Below are 6522 nucleotides of genomic sequence, written 5' to 3' on the forward strand. Positions count from 1 at the left end.
TAACTTAAATCTGAAGCACCATTTTTTTCCACTAAAAAAAAATGGCCCTTGGTGGCAACATAAACTAAATTTGAATGTGCTGGGTTGATCTATTTACCATGAAGCTGTCAGTTTTCAGAGGGACCACAAACAAGAGAAGGCTCTGCAGCTGGTCCACGCTGAAGTACAGATATACTACAACTTGGGCTTTATGACCTGGCAGATCCAGCGACACCCAAAACATCTGTGGCAAATAGAGATATTGTATGTAGCCTCTGGCCACCCCCAACAGAAGACTCCTAGGGTTTGGGAACAAATCCTTTCCCCCTTTGAGAAACAGCTCCTGTTCCAAATGGTTACTGTGCTCAGCAGACACTGGCTTAGATGCATCCAGTGAACATTTGACCTGAACTGTCCTTTTGATCCAAAACATCGTAAAGTTGGTTTTGCTTAGAAGCACTCCATCATTCAGTGACTGTGCTATCTAGACACGAGACAAAACTCAAGAGGTCACTGCAGGATGAGTAGTACATTGTGCCACTGATTGTGTTGGCATCGCTTCTGCTGCTCTGGTCTCTTACAATCCACACATGGTCCTGTGCAGAGTTCCCTTTGTACAACAATATTGTACAACATGCTAGCACTACCTAGAATGGGACTGCTGCACTTCGGTCCCGCTTGGAGGTGGCCCAGGACAATGGGGAAGGAAAAACTTTCCAAGAGGAAAAATTACAAGCAGTTCCCTCTGATTATTTACTTTGCTTGGAAGGCAAAAGGGTCAGAGATATGGACCTCAAGGAATTAATAAATTGTGCCTAACAGGTTGACTGGAAATTCAGGAGGAATATCAGAGGACTGATGAAGTGGAGACCTGGGAAAAGATTAGGTAGGCTCCTTAGAAAAGTGAAGAATGTGAACATCCTCCATTACACAAGAGGATCTCAATGATCAGTGAACACGACAACTCTATCAGCTTCTCCTCACTGGCACCAGAGCTGGCTGAGCACCAGAGCATCATGAGCTGGGCCCATGAACAAAATGGCAGCAATGGAATCCCCATGATTTCCATTAACATGGGCTTCCCCTCACCAAGGGTGATCTGATTATTGCCAATTTAGTTATTCAACTTGGTCATCCTATTAAGATCAAATTAAGATCATTCTAAGAAAGAGATAGCTACTGACACACTCTGGGGAGGCCCTCCTCCCTCCTTATAGTACTTTTCCCCCCAAGGGACTAGCCAGTGACCTGTGGGGAAGTTGGTGACTTTGGACCCCTTCCATTGTGAAAGGGGCACTGCTTCATTGTTATAAGGACTGTCTCTTACTCTGTATGTGGATTTGCCTTCTTGCCCATGGTTCTTCTGCAAGCATTATCATTCATAGACTTTCTATCTTAAATTGCTGTCAGGTGTCCATACTATGTCCTTTATGACTAAGGAACTCATTTTTCTGACAAATGAAGTGTGGCATTGGGCTTGTGCCTATACTATTTACTGGTTTTACTTTGAATTTCATGCTTGGCCTATCGAATGCCCCCAAAAATAAGTAACATGGAGGTTTCTAGTGTCCTTATGCTGTTAATTTTTCACCTTTGTTATCCAAAGGTGGAAAGGTGTAGCTACAAAATCATTAATTTGACTGTTATGATTTGGTTGTATAACTGGTTAGTTTTTTGTGTTTTCATTTGACTTATTTTGTTCTCTTAGAGTTATGCTCTTAAAATGAGATACAAAATTCCAGCATTAACTGAGTTAGTGTTTATTATTTTAAGGGTTGTTTTAATGTGGTATTCAACATGAGAATATTCATAAACTAGCATCTAGTGATTGTCATGGGCACTTATGAATGAGGTTAGTACTTTAATCAAATAAGAATATTAAGAGCTGCACTTAATATCCCATTTAGATTCTGATTTTGTTTAGGATTATTTTTCAGGCCAAATACTCTTATGTATCTTTAAGGATCCTAAATCAGATCCTTAAAGGATCCTAACATCCAGATATTAAAGTGAGAAACTTTTTAAATGCCTTGTCAAAAGTCTTTAAGATTATTTAGAGATGTATTTAGTGATGTAATTTTAAGACTTTGGTAAATTGTGTATTGTTTTGGTTGCTCTAAAAAAGACTCAGTGTCAAACATAACTAGCTAAAAATTTAAGCAAAAGCATGCTTTGAGTAAGAGAGAGGACTTTTAACAACTGAAACATTTTTATGAGATGTTGTCTCTAAAAACACATAGATCGTTTGAGGGAAATGTCAACAAGATAAAAACACTATTATTATAAACAGTTAAATGTTCTGATCTAAATGTGGTGCACTCAGGGTAAAATTAGAAGCAAAAGTTAAACAAGATATAGCAAGTAACTTAAAAAATATGTAACCTAGAGGTTAACATAAGCTATTCTGAAATGACTATATGAATGCACAGAACACAGAGCTAAAGGTGAGTGTGATAGGCATTTAAAAAAATTTGCTCTGCTTCTTTCAAAGAAAAAAAGATGTAGTTCAGTGTGATCTTTTCCATAATAGGAAGTAAAGCTTTATGGGCAAAAATGTAGTGGTTTTGATGCAGAAAACTTACACCTGCATCTTTTATCAACTGAGTTGATAATATAGAGTCCAGCAAAAGAGCAGTCTCAGCTTTGCCATTGACCAAATCATGACTTTTTTGGCAGTGAAAACAAATAATTGCTAAATAATCTAAGGCACTGCAGGAACTGGGAGCCAGGAGAATTTGATTCAGGTCCTGGTTCTGCCAGTGATTATGTGATTCTGAGTAAGCAGTTCACCTTCCCAAGCCTTGGTTACTTTGTATGTGAGGCTGGAATGATAACTTGTGTCCTGTCTGACACCCTGAATTATGAGAATCAAATGAAGACTCTGGTACACACTAGGCAAATGAATGAATGAATGAATGAATGAATGAAGATATAGAAAGGCATTTTGCACATTAGTAAGCTCCAAATGCAAGTGAATTATTGACATTTATTCCAAGTTTACAATCTGATCTGATTTTTTTTAATTTAAAGAATGGCTGGTTAAAATATTTTGCTATGTTTGGATGTAGGTTTTTAATGAATAGAACAGCAATGAGTTTGGCTGGTTGTCACCTACTGGATGTCATTTGATGAAAGTACTAGTTTCTCTTTCCTAAAATAGTACTACTGCCTCATGACCAAAGCTCCAAGATTAGGTAGGCATTGCCATGGGTTAAAAAAAATACCTATTTTAAATAATACTTTCAAAAAATGAATCAAGCCTTTCAAAAATCAATCAAGAAATGTTTCTGTACAGGGACTGCCAGGGGGTGTTATCAAAATAGTGACAGGAGCCATGCCATCAGAAGAGAAGTGCGGCATGGCTGGACCAGCGTCTTGGAGGCACCCTGCTGTGCCAAACATTTGCTCTTTCATCTCCCAGATTATGGGGAAGCCTCAGAGGGCCCTGACTGGGGAGGGAGGCAATCTGGATGGCATTCAGAGGGTTCAGGATGCTGGCTGTTATTTTTAACAACTAAGTGTATTGGCTAACTGTCGGCCATGAGAGTAACAAACCTAAAAGCCTATCGGAGTTAAGGCCTCAAGAACCTGAGAAGTAAATAGAGTTAATTTTGTGGTAAACTGGAGACATATGTCATATGGGGAAATTGCTACTCATCTCCAGCTAATTGCAAGGAGGAAATGCAAGCCTGTATTTCCCAACATGAAGAGATGTTGGAAGCGTGGATTTTAGTATAAAATCTGAGTTTGAAATGTTGGCGATTCATTCAGTAAAAAAAAAACAACCCAGATCTTGTACAGGCCAAATAAAACACAAATGTGGGCAAGATTTGACTTAAAAAAGCACTATTTCTAAAAGGGAGGAAAAGGAGAGGTGGGAGCACAAGAGACAAAATTCCTTAATTCGTAATTTTGCCTCAGTCCAGTGCCTGTACAAAAATTGGTGTTATAAGTATTGTCCGAAGGTGATTTGGAGCAGTAACTATCAGCACCGCTGACAAAGGGGGCATTTAGGGGCCACTGAGTGGAGCCCAGAGAGAGCAGGTGTGGAGTAATGTCATGGAGGGTATCCTCGGTGCTCTAAAGATTACTGTCAACCCATGGGTTACTTATGTCTTGTAGGGAAAATGTTTCTCCACGAGTTACCTGCACAAACACGTAGGGATATTCTTTCACAGACCTATCTTTTGCCATCATTACTAATAACAATAACCATTTTCAAGGAGTATTTCACCAGATCATTAGAAAAATCCCTGAAGGGGGGAGAAATTTATTAAATCTTATAAAAATAACATAAAATGTTTTAAGTATTCTTTCACATTTATGAATTTTCATTTGGCTCTCATTACACAAAATTCATATTACTTTATACTATTATGATGTGATACCCTTTAGAATTTTGTGGATGTATTTCTAGAAGAATTATAATGAACTAACTAGCTGTAGTAGAATATGCATAAATAGAACATGGATTTGACTTAAAATACATGGTTAACTATGGACTAGTTTGCTAATCCAGTTCAAAGGGAGGAACAAATGTCATTCTTCAACATCCTGCGCAGATCTATGTGTCTTTGAGGGTGGAAAAAAAAAAAGAAAAGGGAGAAAGGAAAAAAATGTCTTCTACATCAAACAAGAATGCATCCAGGTATGACTGCAAATGCCCAAATGGGACAATGGCATGGGGTTGACCTTGGAAAAGCCTAAGAGAACATGCCAGCAGGGTACGATTCACCGGCTCAGCCTAAGGTTTGGTCAGCTGTCTGCAGTCTTCACTCTTTCACTCCCCTGTGACCCAGTCTTAATGTGTACTTAGCAAATTAAGTGTTAACAATATTGCAAGATAAAGTTAGCTGAACTGAGAGTATAAATAATGTGGAATTGGATTGCTTCTATTTCAGTTAATATCATCCTCTTTATAAGCTGATATTTGAGGAAAATAACTCATTTCGTCATGTGTATTTGAAAGTAAAAAAACTCAATTTCTTTAAAAAAGGTCCTTTGGGTGCTGCACAATCCAGACCTCACCCAGTAGTGGAGTAATAAAGGGGGAGGTAAGGATCCCAATTTCTTGGATGGGCTTTTCTGATGACTAGATATGGGGCCTTCAATGAGCCACTTCAATGCACTGGAGTTTAGTTCCCTTCCTGGTAAAATAAAGGCATAATACAATATCTGTTCTTCCCATCTTATAGCTGTTTAAACAGTGGCTTTTGAGGAAATAAAGGACCACACATTGTTTTGGTGAGCATGGAGTAGAAACTATACAGGCTCTAGGGTTTATCAACCTGGGGTGCTTAAGATAATTCCAGAGCAGAGACACGTGAATGGGAGATAATTTGGGGTCACCAGCTTATAAGACATAGAAGTAAAGTGATCAGCGGGAACACAGGGACGTGGTGGACTGGAGGAGTGGGCAGAGAGCAGAACTCTGGGGAACGTGAGCATCAGTATTGAGCTCATATTTCCCACAGGCAGAATGTAAACTACTTTTGCTTTTTTTCTTGCTGAATTATTCTGATGAAGTAAATCCGCCTCTCCCCCAAGGGAAGAGGTATTTTAGCAGTTCAGTGAGATGAGGTGCAGGAAGGGAGGAGATAAGGAGGACCCATGTTTCTGGGCCCCAACCCTGAGCAAATGTCACAGTTCAGGTGAAGTACAAATGGGCCCTATGGTGAGAGAAATCCCCCAAATTCCAGGAGCGGGAAGAGGGAGTCAGAGTTCCCCTGTGTGGGCTTCCCAATAGGACAGGACTGGAGGCTGGGGAAGAGGGAGGGGTTAATGAGGACTTTAATTCTATCCCAGAGATGGGAGGGCTTGGTAGTCAATATCAGAAATGATTCTTACGGCTCAAGGGTGGATACGTACTTCTACTGCTTCCCCCTTTAAAACGGAAAGGAAAAGGGAAGTAAGCCAACAATCAGACAGTATTCCTGACGGTCTGCACACACCAGCAGTCTAGGATCAAAAGAAGTCAAACCTTGGGTTCTAGCCGTGCCTTCTAATCAACCCAGACCCAGTGGGTCATAGGCATTGGGTTTAGTTCCTCACCTACTGGATTCTGACTCCTCAGTGGACTTGGGGCCTCTCGTTGAGACCCCATGTGGCCCACCTCTCTGGTGTGCTCTGTGGAGAAACCTCTTCACTTTAAACCCTGCCTCTCTTCATCCTTTTCTTCATTAAACATCTTTATGATATTTGCTTGGCTGCTTCAAGTTTTGGTTCTCATCAGTAAGTACTGTTTGGTATTATGGACCCTGGCAAGAAAGACTCATTTGATCTGAATTTCAAGAAGGATTTTATCAGTTGAGATAAAATCCTCATGATCAACCGAGAGCCCACATTTTATAATAGTAATAGTCTACCAGCCACTTGCTGACAGGGGCTTCTCACGTACTCTGTATGGGGAAGAACCCCAGACCAAACTCTCGGCTTCCCAAACTATGACCCTCTTGTATACACTGAGTTCACCACTCAAGGGAAATCCTGGTTTCATCTTTCCGCCATCGATAGAGACCATCCAGTCAGAGCTTCACAATTTGA

The sequence above is a fragment of the Artibeus jamaicensis genome, unplaced genomic scaffold (genome assembly GCF_021234435.1).
Source record: "Artibeus jamaicensis isolate MK-2021 breed Jamaican fruit bat unplaced genomic scaffold, CSHL_Jam_final scaffold_537, whole genome shotgun sequence".
Classification (NCBI taxonomy): domain Eukaryota; kingdom Metazoa; phylum Chordata; class Mammalia; order Chiroptera; family Phyllostomidae; genus Artibeus; species Artibeus jamaicensis.